Source organism: Equus przewalskii, unplaced genomic scaffold (genome assembly GCF_037783145.1).
Source record: "Equus przewalskii isolate Varuska unplaced genomic scaffold, EquPr2 ChrUn-6, whole genome shotgun sequence".
Taxonomy (NCBI): domain Eukaryota; kingdom Metazoa; phylum Chordata; class Mammalia; order Perissodactyla; family Equidae; genus Equus; species Equus przewalskii.
This window is the reverse complement of record NW_027228754.1, coordinates 2,652,706-2,667,043: the sequence shown is the minus strand read 5'-3', so window position 1 is coordinate 2,667,043 and position 14,338 is coordinate 2,652,706.

Here is a 14,338-nt window from a genome sequence, read left to right as displayed (position 1 = left end):
GACTTATACAAAGAAAACTATAAGACGGTACTGAAAGAAGTTGATAATGACATAAAGAAATGGAAAGATATTCCATGCACATGGATTGGAAGAATAAACATAGTTAAAATGTCTGTATTACCTAAAAGTAATCTACAGATTCAATGCAATCCCAATCAAAATCCCAATGACATTCTTCATAGAAATAGAACAAAGAATCTTAAAACTCATCTAGGGCAACAAAAGACCCCTAATAGCCAAAGTAAGACTACAAAACAGAACAAAGCTGGTGGCATTGCAATCCCTGACTTCAAAATATATTACAAAGCTATAGTAATCAAAACAGCCTGATACTGGTACAAAAACAGACAGACAGATCAATGGAACAGAATGGAAAGCCCAGAAGTAAAACCACACATCTATAGACAGCTAATCTTTGGCAAAGCAGCCAAAAACATACATCGGAGAAAGGAAAGCCTCTTCAATAAATGGTGCTGTGAAAACTGGACAGCCACATGCAAAAGAATGAACGCAGACCATTATCTTTTCCCACTCACAAAAATAGACTCAAAATGGACCAAAGGCTTGAAGGTAAGACCTAAAATCATAAAACTTTGGGAAGAGAATATAGGTGGTACACTATTTGACATCAGACTTAAAAGGATCTTTTTGAATACTATGTCTACTCAGACAAGGGAAACAAAAGAAAAAATAAACAAGTGGGACTTCATCTGACTAAAGAGTTTCCAGAAGGCAAAGGAAACCAAGATCAAAATAAAAAAACAACCCACCAACTGGGAGAAAATATTTTCAAATCATATATCTGATAAGGGGTAAATCTCCATAATATATAAAGAGCTCACACAAATGCACTACAAAAAAAAAAAACTCAATCAAAAGATGGGCAGAAGATATGAACAGACATTTTTCCAAAGAAGAAACACAGATGGCCAATAGGCACATGAAAAGATGTTCAACATCACTAATCATCAGGGAAATGAAAATCAAAACTACACTTAGACACCATCTTACACCCGTTAGAATGGCTATAATCATCAAGACAAAAAACAACAAATGTTGGAGAGGTTGTGGAGAAAAGGGAAGCCTCACCCATTGCTGGTGGGAATGCAAACTGGTGCAGTCACTTTGGAAAACAGTATGGAGATTTCTCAAAAAATTAAAAATATAAATACCATATGACCCAGCTATCCCACTACTGGGCATTTACCCAAAGAAGTTGAAATCAACAATTCAAAGAGACTTTTGCGCCCCTATGTTCATTGCAGCATTATTCACAATAGCCAAGACATGGAAGCAACCCAAGTGCCCATCTCCCTGCATCCTTATCACCGATGCTAGGGAAGTCAGAGCTGAGAATCCTGCATAAACAAACCTTGCTAATTTACTACCTCAAGCCTAAACTCTGTTTAAATTCCTCACTATTATACACCTCAAACCTAAGTTTCTTTGTCTTATCATTCCACACAAATTTCTTGTTCTTTGTGTAAAAGACATATACACTACCTGCTTTGTTCGCTCTCCAAGCATCATTTCTCTATGATCTCCAATATGTATTATTAAATTGGGGTTTCTCCTGTTAATCTGGTCTTGTGTCAATTTTATTATTAGTCCAGCCATTAGAACATAAGAAGAAGAAGGGGGTGGGAGGAATGATGAAAAGGGTAAGAGGACACATATGTATGGTGACGGATGTAAACTAGACTTTTGGTGGTGAACACGATGCAGTCTATGCAGAAGCCGAAGTATACTGACGTGCACCTGAAATTTACAAAATATGATAAACGAACGTGACCTCAATAAAATAGCAAAAAGTAAAAAGAAAGAATTTGATATAAAATAAGGACATACATGTGGGCACACACACACATTAGCAGACTTCTTTCTCTTTATAAATGTGTGCATAGGTTTTAATAAAAACTGAAAGGTTAACGTTCTTTGAATAAAAAGAAATAAATACAATATTGCGTGCTTAAAAAAACACATAGGAAGGGTAGAAAGGGGATTTTCCCCCACCCTGACACCACCTTTTTTTTATTATGAATAATAGCTCTATAAAGACTTGTGTACCAGTTTCTATGTGGACATATGATTTCATTTATCTTGGGTATCTACGTAAAAGTAGAATTGCTGGCTCACGTGGAGACTCTATGTTTAACTGTTTGAGGAACTCTCAGACAGTTTTTCAACGCGAGTATAGCATTTTACATTCCCACCAGCAATGTAGGAAGGTTTCAGTTTCTCCACATCCTCATCAACACTAGCTATTATGTGTTTGTTTGCTTTCCAGTTTTAGTCATCCTAGTGGGTGCAAACTGGTTTCTCATTGTGGTTTTGATTTGCATTTCCCTGATAACTAATGACATCAAGCATTTTTTAAAGTAGCTTGTTGACTGTATGTCTTCCTTGGAGAAATATCTATTTAAATCCTTTGCCCAATTTTAATTGTGTTATTTGTCTTCATTATTGACTTGTATGAGTTCTTTTTATATTCTGGATACAAGTGCCCTATCAGTTTTATGATTTGCAAATATTTTCCCCCATTCTGCAGATTGTCTTTTCACTCTCTTGAAAATATTCTTTGATGCAGAAAAGATTTTAGTTTTGACGAAGTCCAATTTATTTATCTTTTTTCTTTTGTTGTTCATGCCATTGGTGTCATATCTAAGAATACATTGACAAATACAAGGTCATGAGGATTTACCACAGGTATTCTTCTAAGAGTTTTATAATTTAGCTCTTATATTTAAATATTTTAAATATTTTAAATTAATTTTTGTATAAAGTGTGAGGTAAGGGTGCAACTTCATTCTTTGTATATGATTATACAGGTGTCTCAGCACCATTTGTTGGAAAGACTATTCTTCCCCATTGGATGCTGTTAAGAATTGAATTACATTCCCACAGAAGATGTTGAAATCCTAAGCCCCAGTATCTGTGGATGTGATGTTATTTGAAAGTAGGGTCTTTGGAGACAATCAGCTTAAGATGAGGTCACTAGGGAGAGCCCCAATTTGATATGACTCTGTCCCTATAAAAATTTCAACACAGAGGCAGATATGCACACAGGGAGAACATCATGTGGACATGAAAGCAGAGATAAAGGTGATGCATTTACAAGCAAGCCAAGGAATACCAAAGTCTTCCAGCCAACCACCAGAAGCTGGGGGAAAGACAGAACAGATTCTTCCTCACACCTCTCAGAAACAACCAACCTTGCTGACATCTTGAGCTTGAACTGTAGCTGTTAAAGGAGATTCTAGTAAACCTTGGTAAGAAAAGAGAATAGCCATAAAGAAAGCTTCTATCATCCTAGACAATACATATCTCATCACGAAAAACTGTTGCTAAAAATGTGAATGTTACCTTCTGGTGAGGTCTCAGATGAAAATGAGGAACATGTTATCAGAAACTGGAGTAAAGGTGATCCTAGCAATTAAGTGGCAAAGGACTTGGGTGAATTGTGTTCTATTGGATGAAAAAGAGAGCTTGTAAATGATGAACTTGAATATTTAGCTGAAGAGTATAAGCCTATAAAATTTGGATTTGTTTTTAACTCTATGTTTTATCACCAGAACCTGCAAGTATTCCTGTGACCTATCAGGAACTCAATGGATATTTACTGAATGCCTAAATGGATAGAGGGGTGGATGACATGATGGCTCCTCACAAATGCCCCTATAACACAGCTAAATATTCTGGCCTTGGGTCCCCCAAGCTAATGGCAAAGCTATATTTCATCATGAAAAGCCAACTTCCAGGCCTGATTTTAGAAAGATCATGTATCAAGATGGCCACATTTAATGATTTAAGACACTCTCAGGCAGAAGAGAGGGTGAGAAATTATCAGATGTTGATTCTGATAGAGATGAGCAGTTCTGGGCTAAAGTAACATATGAATCACTTTTAATTTACTAGAAAGAAGAATGATTTAACGATTATAGCTGTTTAAGAGTAGAATGAGCTGTCTTATGAGAAAATAGGTTCTCTGTCACTACTTTTCAAAGAGCACAAAGTGACCCTGTCAGGGATATTAGAGCGATCTCTGTTCTAAAAGACGTGAAACTAACCTTCCAGTGGTCAGTTAGTTCCACAAAACAGGTGTTTCAGAGAGGTATGCAGGTAAAGTCTTCCTTCTATGTTGACAGTGTAGAAGAGAAAACAGACTCAAGAGAGGCCAAGGGAATCACATACTGTTCTCCCGCCTCACATCAGCCATTTTTCATCTTACACTTAGTGGTACCAAGGAAATACTTGTGGAAGAGCATATCCACCCACCAATAGCTCTCATTTTCCTTAATATTTATGTCAGTTTTTTTTTAGGAAGATTAGCCCTGAGCTAACTGTCACCAGTCCTCCTCTTTTTGCTGAGAAAGGCTGGCCCTGAGCTAATATCCATGCCCACCTTCCTCTATATGTGGGACGCCTACCAGAGCATGGCTTGCCAAGCAGTGCCATGTCTGCACCGGGATCCGAACCGGCGAACCCTGGGCCTCCAAAGCGGAACGTGTGCACTTAACCGCTGCGCCACCGGACCAGCCCCTCATGTACAAATTTTTAAGTCATTATTTCATTTACCATTTTCAACCTTCTATTTTAATCTTACAGTACTTTTATGTACATTGAGCACATTCTCTCTCAGCTTCCTTTTTCCAGGCTTACATGTCCTCATATTTTTTCTTTCTCTTTCTGTAAAAGCCTGTCCCAACTACTGATTATTGACCTGTCTCCATTCAAGATTTTTCTAGATCTCTACTTCACAGGAGGTGAGGTTGTGAGGAGAACTTCAGATAAGCACTCTGTACGCCGTCATGCAATGCTCATGCAGAAGAACTTTCAACAAAGAATGAAAGATGAAACCCACAGAAAACAAAGAAAAACTAGCTTCCTACTATAATAGTTAAGGGAAGCATGGAGTACAGATAAATTTGGCGATCCAAGGTAGGCCTAAGAATGACCTAGGATAAAATTTTAGAGGTACTATAAAGGAACTTAACTGATTTCTTGTACAGGGCTGTGGGTTACTTCTTGCAATTATGTGTACTTACTACCACCTTGAGGCCATATCTAAGAGCTACACCTTCTAACTTCAGAGAGCTGAGAAAAACGTTAAGCAAGACATAATCAGCCCCTTCTCTACAGTACCTTGAGTACTACATAACAGTTTATATCTGTACAGCACCAGGTGCTTATATCATCACTAACATGGTCTCGTTTAGCTCATAGAAATCATGTGGGAGGAACCATGTTATTCTTGCTGTACACACACATGCTAATATGTAAAAACTATCATAATTTTTGCTCCAATTTAGAGTTGAACTCAGAACCTTAAACTTGTTACATTTTCCATTGGCTGGGGAAAAAGAGAGACCACGCTAGTAGGTATTTCTTCCACTAACTTTCTGCTGTGTTGCATGTCAATAATTCCTTTTTTTTCTTCTAACTCTCATGAAGTGATATCATAAACATTTTGAGAATACAGGAGCCTTTCTTCGGGTGCATAGAAGCTTCTCCTCTTGAACAAAAGATTCTTAAGTTCAAACCTAAAACTAAAAAGGAGGAAATTCTGTATTCAAACGTCACCTCTCCATCACTTGTAAATTATTTCCCTCTTCTCAATATGTTAACATCCCAAACCAAGCCGAAAATAATAAAAAATCAAAGTTCCGATCCATTTTGTCCATATTGCTGAGTGAAACCTGAGTGAATTATAGACTTCAGCAATTTTTAGTAAGAATCTGCAAAACTATTTAGGATTGGTTGAAAGTTCACTATTTGCAATGGTAAACAATCTCATCTCCAATTTTAGTATAAAGCAATATTAGAAAAAGTCTTGAGACCAAAAAGAGGAAGTCCTGAAATAAAGCAGAGTAAAGGCATTCTCATTCTCACAAGGATCATCAGAGAAGCCTTTCTGGAGAATGGCCTATCTTAGATGAAATGATCAAATAGAAGATGGAAATAGCAGAGATAGAGGCAGAGAGCTGGGAAAGTATGTCTCCTCAATTACACTGAAGTTCAGAGAACAGTAGCTTGGATGAACCAGAGATTTCTTTTGTTCAGACACTTTCTCTGTGTCGTGCTATGAAGATGAGATTCATGGTGTCAGTTCTAGGCATGTACACAGGACAGAGCTGATCTACATCACCTCTGATGTTTTCATAGGGATTCACTCTCCTCTCCTGCCACAACAGAGTTTCATCTTTATTCCACTCATGGTGGAGAGACCATCCATTAGAGCTACAGATGCCCTTTCCTCCACCAGAAATGTCTGGATTTTATGGCATTATTTGGGGGCAAAAGGAAAAGTAAAGAAGAGAGAACTGAGACAGATTGGAAAAGCCAGAGAAGAAGAACTAAGTAGAAGAAGCATTCAAGTTGGAGAGGAAAGAATGCCGCCATATAATTTAACTGAATTTTCACTTGGTGCTAATGCTCCAACTTCACCTCATCCCAACGTGTCTATAGAGTTTAATCTTCCTATAACCCTATTATATAGTAGCATAATCACCTATAGATGAATAAGAAGAACACTATCTATAAAATACAAAATAATAAAGCAAACAGAATGGGTGGAGGAGAAGGAAGTTGGCTCAATATCCAGTGTGAGGAAGTAGACAAACACTGACTCTTCTGCTTTCAACTGAGAGTAACAGATGAGAGCTTGAAGCTTACATCTGAAATTCCGTTTCATAGAGGTGGGAGTTGGATACACAAACATTACTTTTCCAAAGAGGAAAAAATTCTGTTCAGGCTTTGGGAAATCTATGTTCTTGTGGTTTTACCTAAAGTCCAGCTAAGTCACGAGGCATGAGAATGCAAACAATGTACTACGATCTTACATGGAGAATTTTGTTGAGATAGTAAGGAAATGATTCATATTGGCTTCAAAAGATATGAAGCTTCTGCGAAATAGTAAAAGATTTGTAGAAATGAGCAGTGTAGGGAAGTCCTTTTGCTTAGTGGTCAAGAGCAAGGGCTTTGGAGTGAGATAGAGTGGTTTGAGTTTGGCTCCATCATTCACTAGTTGCACATCATTGGGGAAATAGCTTAAAAAGGCTTCTCTAAAATAGAGAAAATCTCTACCTCATAGGTTGATTTGAAAGTTAGGTGAGATAATACATACACATCACTTATCACAGTCCTGGTAGATCAAGAGAAATCAATATGCAGTAGGTAATATTATTAGCAAGGTAAAGAAATTTGGAACACTTATAGGTAGAGGAAATGTCACATGCAAGTATTCAAAAGTGTGAAACAATGTAAATAGTTTTGTACAACTGATACTCTGGTATATGTAACAGGTTACGGGGAGATTAGGCTGGAGAGGTAAAAAGGGGTTTGAGAGTCAGAAACAGAGAAATTGAATCTTCATTGTAAAAAGTAGGTAAATAATTGAAAACTCTTATGTAGACAAATGCTTGAACCTTTTTACATTTTAGTAAAAAAATATTCTGGCAATTATCCTGAGGAATGCATCAGAGTGAGGCCATGTTTGGAGGCAGGGAGATGAACTGGAAGCAGCAGTGTGCTGGAGTCTACTCATTCTGCAGCAATAAAGAACTAATTGTTAAATATTCAGGAATTTTGCACACTGGTGGTTAAACATTGGGCATCATGAAATCAACCTAGGTAGTCACATTTATACCATGGAAATTGGCAAATGCTACTAACGTTAAAGAGTTGGTCTCCCAGCACAGCATAGCAGGCAATGTCAGAAACACAGATAAGAAGGGGAAACACAAGGAGATTTGGAATGATATTTTTAAAAAAGATTTTTAAGGTAGATCCTCAAGTGTTAGTGACAAATTAAGTGATAATGGTGAGAAAGAAAAGAAATTCAAAGAATATTCCTAGGTTGCCAACTTAGGCAACTAGATAAATGATGTTATTGCCCACAGAGACTAAGAATGCAAGAGCAGAACCTATTTCAGGGGATAAAAAAGCATGAACCAAAGTTGCGGATAATACAGTGGGAATGAGAAGAGTTGAACAGAGAATCAAAGGAAAACCAGAAATGATAAATATTAAGCATCAAAAGAAAGAGTTTAATGAGGAGGAGGCTTAACAGTTCACACGGAACACAAATGAACAAAGGGGTCCCTGAGTCTGGAATAACTACATCTTAGAACAAAAAGCACCTGCCTTTATTAAAATACACACCCTTGTACACATGGCAAAGACATGCTTGGATCTTCATGGAATCATACTGTCAGTCTCATGCACTTAGGAGCACACACACACGTGCACACACATACATAAAGGTCCTCCATGGGATTCTAGATAACGCTAATGAAAGCTGAGATTTCAATGCAAATAATTCATGTTGAAATATTGACAAAGTCAGGTACACAGACATGTATGTGCACCTTAGCTGTTCCACTTCTCAGATCCCTTAACTCAAGAATTGCTGTATTCTATTTTTAAGCCATAGTAATTGCATTGAGAAAAACCCTTACCCTATGACCCTGCCTCTCCCCTTTCTGTCCCAGTTAGGACCTCCTTGCAATGCTATGCACTGAGTGAACCAGCCCCTTCCCCTCTCCTGTGGTTCTCCCTTATCTCCTTTGTGGAACTCCTGCCCCAAACAAATATGCCCATAATGGGCATGAATATATCTCTTTTAAGGGTCTAAATCAAAATGGGAAAAGACGTAAAGGAGAGCCATACGTTAAAGAAGATGGGCGAAAGAGAATCAACAGCCTTTAAGGAGGAGAAGGGGAATGATGCGGCCTATGGGAAGGAGAGACAGTGTGGGTGAAGGGAGAAACATAAGCAGAGCTTCAAGTCAGTTGCTGAGATCTCGTGTCTTCTGATCTCTCCTTCAAGTTCATCGAGACTAGAAAGGAAAGAAAGGACCAATCAATTTTAGTTTAAATCTGGGAGTGGAAGTAAAGAAAGCCCCTATCAAACAATTAGGTGGCATTAACAATGATTTTTAAAAGTTGAGACTTTCATTTCAACAATAGATTCAGTGGAAATATCCCTGCATATTAAGAGTTTTATATCTGAGTCACAGATTGCTTTCTTTTTTAAGTTTTCTTCTTTATACTCTGTTTATTGTATTAAAACATTATATTTTGCATCTATAATGAGCATAATATAAAAAAAGTATTTCTTTTTTAAAGGACATCATTCTCCAAAAGTGCCCGATATGAACGCTTTAATCCAGAAGTGAGCGGCTTGAGGGTAGAAGATTTGTGCACTGTGAAGCACACAGGGTGGGGTACACATGGCCTCTTCACAATCGAGTCTACATTCTGAATGTGATTTCCAGAGGACAAGGTCCTAACCAAGATTCTGCCTAAAGTTAGGCAGGTTGGTCCCTTCAACTCAGGGAAGGAGAGGACGGAAATTCAGACTATGCCAGAATCACCAAGCTCTGTGCCCTAGGAAAGGGGTACATTGGTTCAGAGACTATCAATTTATGGCACATTATCCATGTGTTAGAAAAGAAAAAAAGATCTAAAAATAATAATCTAAGCTTCTACCTTAGGAAATTACAGAAAGAAAAGCAAATTAAATCCAAATAAAACAGAAGAAAGGAAATAAAAATAAGAATAGAAATCAATAAACTGAAAACATGAAATCAAAGTATCAAAACTGGCTCTTTGAAAAGGTCAATCAAACTGATAAATCCCTAGGCAGGTTAATCAGGAAAAAAGGAGAAGACACAAACTACTAATACTAGAAGTGACAGAGATCCCAAACTACTGATCTTTGTGACATTAAAAAGCTAATAAAGGAATATTATGAAAACCTCTGTGTGCCCAAATTTGATAACCAAAAGAAATGAACCAATTGGTTAAGACACAACCTACCAAAACTCACACAAGAAGAAATAGATGATCTGAATAGGCTTGTATGGCGTGAAGAAATTGAATTAATAATTAATAACTTTCCAAAACAGAAAGCACCAAGTCTAGATGGTTTCAATGGAGAATTCTACCAAACACTTAAGGAAAAAATTATACCGGTTCTCTACAATCTTCTCAAGAAAATTGAAGCAGAAAGGAATGCTTTCTAACCCAGTTGATTTGATAATCATTACCTTAATATCAAAATTAGACAAAGAGATTACAAGAAAGGAAAACTGCAGACCAATATCTCTCATGTGCATAGATGCAAAAATCTTCAACAAAATTTAGCTGATCAATGTAACAGTGTATAAAATTATTACAAACCTTGACCAAGTAAGATTTATTCCAGTTATGCAAATCTGATTCAACATTCAAAAATCAACAAATGTAATCCATCACATCAACAGGCTAAAGAAGAAAAATCATATGATCATATCAATAGATGCAGAAGCATTTGAAAAATGCAACAGCCATTCATAATAAAAACTCTCAGCAAGTTAGGAATAGAGGGGATCTTCTTCAACTGGATAAACAGCATCTACAAACAACTTACAGTGGACATCATAATTAATGATGAGAAACCAGATGATTTCTTGCTAAGATCAGGAACAAGGCAGAATATCCCCTTTCACCACTTCTAGTCAACATCACACTGGCAAGGATGTGAGCAACAAGAACTCTCATTCATTGCTAGTGGGAATGTAAAAGGGTACAACCACTTTAGAAGACAGTTTGGCCGGTTCTTACAAAACATACTCCTATTATATGATCCAGAAATCACAACTCTTGTTATTTACCCAAATGAATTGAAACATATGTCCACACAAAAACTTGCACATGAATGTTTATAGTAGGTTTATTCATAATTGCCAAAACTTGAAAACATCCAAGATGTCCTTCAATAGGTGAATCTATAAACAAACTGGTACATCCAGACAATGGAATAGTATTCAGTAATCAAAATAAATAAGCTATGAAGGAAAGTTAAATACATATTGCTAAATGAGAGAAGCTAATCTGAAAAGGCTACATGCTGCATAATTCCAACCATGTGACACTCTGGGAAAAGCAAAACTATTGGAGACAGAAAAAGACAAGTGGTTGCCAGGGGGGAGAGGGATGGAGGATGAGTGGAGCATGGGGGATTTTTAGGTCAGTGAAAATATTCTGTATAATACTGTAATGACGGCTCCATATATGCACCTATATATATGCATATATATAGGGAGCCGTGTATATGTATCCACATACATATATACATACATGTATATGCATGTACACATACTTATGTGTGATGGTTGTGCGTGCATGTGTACATATGTGTCTACCTGTGTGCATGCATGCATATCTGTATGCACATGTATGTGTTCGTGTGTGTGCATGTATTTGTGTATACATACATACATGTACATAGATATATAGTCATATACTGCGTAACGATGTTTTGGTCAACAACAGACCACATATACAACAGTGGTCCCATATGATTTGTACCATATAGCATAGGTGTGTAGTAGGCTATACCATCTAAGATCTTTTAAGTACACTTTATGATTTTTGCACATGTGAAATCACCTAATGGCACATTTCTTAGGAGGTATCCCCAACATTAAACGTACACATGCACACACACACGCATATATATATCAGTTTTTGCCTTCTTTATTTAGATATTCTGTAAGGTGCACACAAATTATGATTGCTATGTCTTCATGAAGAATTGATCCCTATATCATTATATAATGGCTCTCTTTGACCTTGATAATTTTTCTTGTTCTGAAGTCCACTTCATTTGAAATTACTATAGTTACTCCTGTTGTTTTGTTTTTAACAGTGTTAACAATGTGTATCTATCTCTATTCCTTTACTTTTAACCCTTCTGAGTCTTTATATTTAAAGTGGATTTCTTGGGGCTGGTCCAATGGCACAGCAGCTAAGTTCACACACTCTGCTTTGCCAGCCCTAAGTTCACAGGTTCAGATTATGAGCACGGATCTATGTACCGCTCATCAAGCCATGCTGTGGCAGCATCCCACATACAAAATAGAGGAAGATTAAAACAGATGTTAGCTCAAAGACAATCTTCCTCAAGCAAAAAGAGGAAGATTGGCAACAGGTGTTAGCTCAGGGCCAATCTTCCTCACCAAAAAAAATTAAAACAATTGAAATAGTAGATTTGGGTCTTACCATGTTTACCCATCTCATTTAGTTGATATATTTATACCATTGACATTTAAAGTGGTTATTGATAATGTTAGATTGATAACTACCATGTTTTTAACTCTTTTCTATTTGTTGCATTTGTTCTTTGTCCCACTTTTTGCTGCCTTCTCTGGTTTTAACTGAACATTTTATATGACTTCATTTTTTCTCTTTTCTTAGCATATCAATTATACTTTTAAAATTTTTAGTAGTTGTTTGAGAGTTTCCAAAATATTTTTAAATAGTCTAAATCCACCTACAAATAACACTATATTGTTTCATGCTTAATGCAGTTACATTGTAACAGAGCATTCCCAATACCTCCTTCTCATCCTTATAATACTTGTGTCACTCGTTTACTTATCTATATGCTATAATCACCAAATACATTGTTACCTTTATTACTATAAACAGTTATCATTTAGATCAATTAAGAATAAGAAAAGCAGAATATTTTATTTTATCTTAATTTATTGCTCTCTGATGGTCTTCCTTTCTTCAAGTAGATCGGAATTACTGACTCATATCAGCTTTCATCTCCCTGGAGAACTGTTAACATTTTTTTCAGGGCAAGTCTGCTCACAAAGAATTCCCTCAGTTTTTGTTTGGCTAAGAATGTCTTTATTTCTCCTTCACTTTTAAAGGACAGTCTTGCCAGATACAGGATTCTAGATTGGAGTGTTTTATTCTTCCACATTTTAAATGTTTTACTTCAACCTCTTCTTGCTTGCAAGATGTCTAACAAGTCCACAGTATTCTTATCTTTGCTCCTCTATAGGTGAGGTGGTTTTTTTTACCTCTGGCTTCTTTTGAGATTTTTCTCTTGGTCTTTTGTTTTCTAGAATTTGAATATGATATGCCTAGGTGTAAATATTTTTGGTAGTTATGATGCTTGATGTTATTTGAGCTTCCTGTATCTGTGATTCTGTGTCTGTCATTAATTTTGGAAATTTCTTGGCTATTATTCATTCAAATATTTTTTCTGCTCCAGTATCTCTTTCTTTACCTTCTGGCTTTGCAATTATGCACATGCTGCATCTAATGATACGATGGCACAGATATTGGATGTTTTGCTTTTTAGTTCTTTTTTTCAGTTTTCATGTCAATTTAGGAAGTTCCCATTGACCCAACTTCAAGCTCTCTTATTCCTTCATTAGTTGTATCCAGCCTACTGAATAGTCATCTTTTCAGTTACAGTATTTTTTATTTGTTGAATTTCCCTTTGATTTTTTCTTAGTATTTCCATCTGTCTGCTTATTTTATCCATTTCTGCTCTATGCTGTTTGCTTTTTCTGTTAGAGTCCTGCTGTGGACTAAATTTGTCCTCTCAAAATTCATATGCTGAAGCCCTAACAGGAAGTATTTAGAATGTGCCTGTATTTGATGACAGAGCCTTTAAAGAGATAATTAAGATTAAGTGAGGTCACATAGGTAGGCCCTAATCCAATCTGACTGATTTCCTTATAGGTAGAGGAAATTTGGACACACAGAGAGAGGCATCAGGAGTGATTGTGCACAAAGGGATGACTATGTGAGGAGGCAGCAGGAAGGTGGCCATATGCAAGCCAAGGAGAGAAGCTCAGTAGAAAGCAAACCTGCCAAACTTGATCTTGAACTTCAAGCCTTCAAAACTGAAAGAAAATGAATGTATGCTATTTAAATCATCCAGTGTGTGGAATTTTGTCATGGCTTCCCTAGCAAGCTGATACCAGCCCTTGACATATTAGTCATAGTTATTTTAGATACCCTGTCTGATAATTTCCACATCTGTGTCATATCTGAATCTGGTTCTGATGTCTATTTTGTCTATTTAGACTCTGTTTTTTCCTTATGTTTTGACACTTCTTGTCCCTTTTTGTTAAAAGCTGGACGTGTTTTATGAGGTGATAGCAGTTGAAGTAAATACACCTTTAATAGGAGATTGTATGTTAATGTGGCTCAGTGTTGGACTGTGTTTAATATTCGCTCTAGCTGTCAATGCAAGAGGTTCCAATTCCTGTGGTTTCCTCTCTGTCTCCCTTCTTCTCTTTGGGCTTCCCTCAGCAGTCTTCCTCAAAGACAATCTGTCCTGCAAGACTAATTGAGAAGAATAGACACTATAAAATGACCAATATCAGGAATGTAAAGTTGTGACACTATGGCATTTAAAGAATAATACAGACATTTAAAGGATAATAAAAGAATATTATAAACAACTTTATGCCAGTAAGTTTGGTTACTTAGACCCAATGGATAAAATTCCTATAATTGCAACTTACAAAAACTGTCCCCTAAAGAAA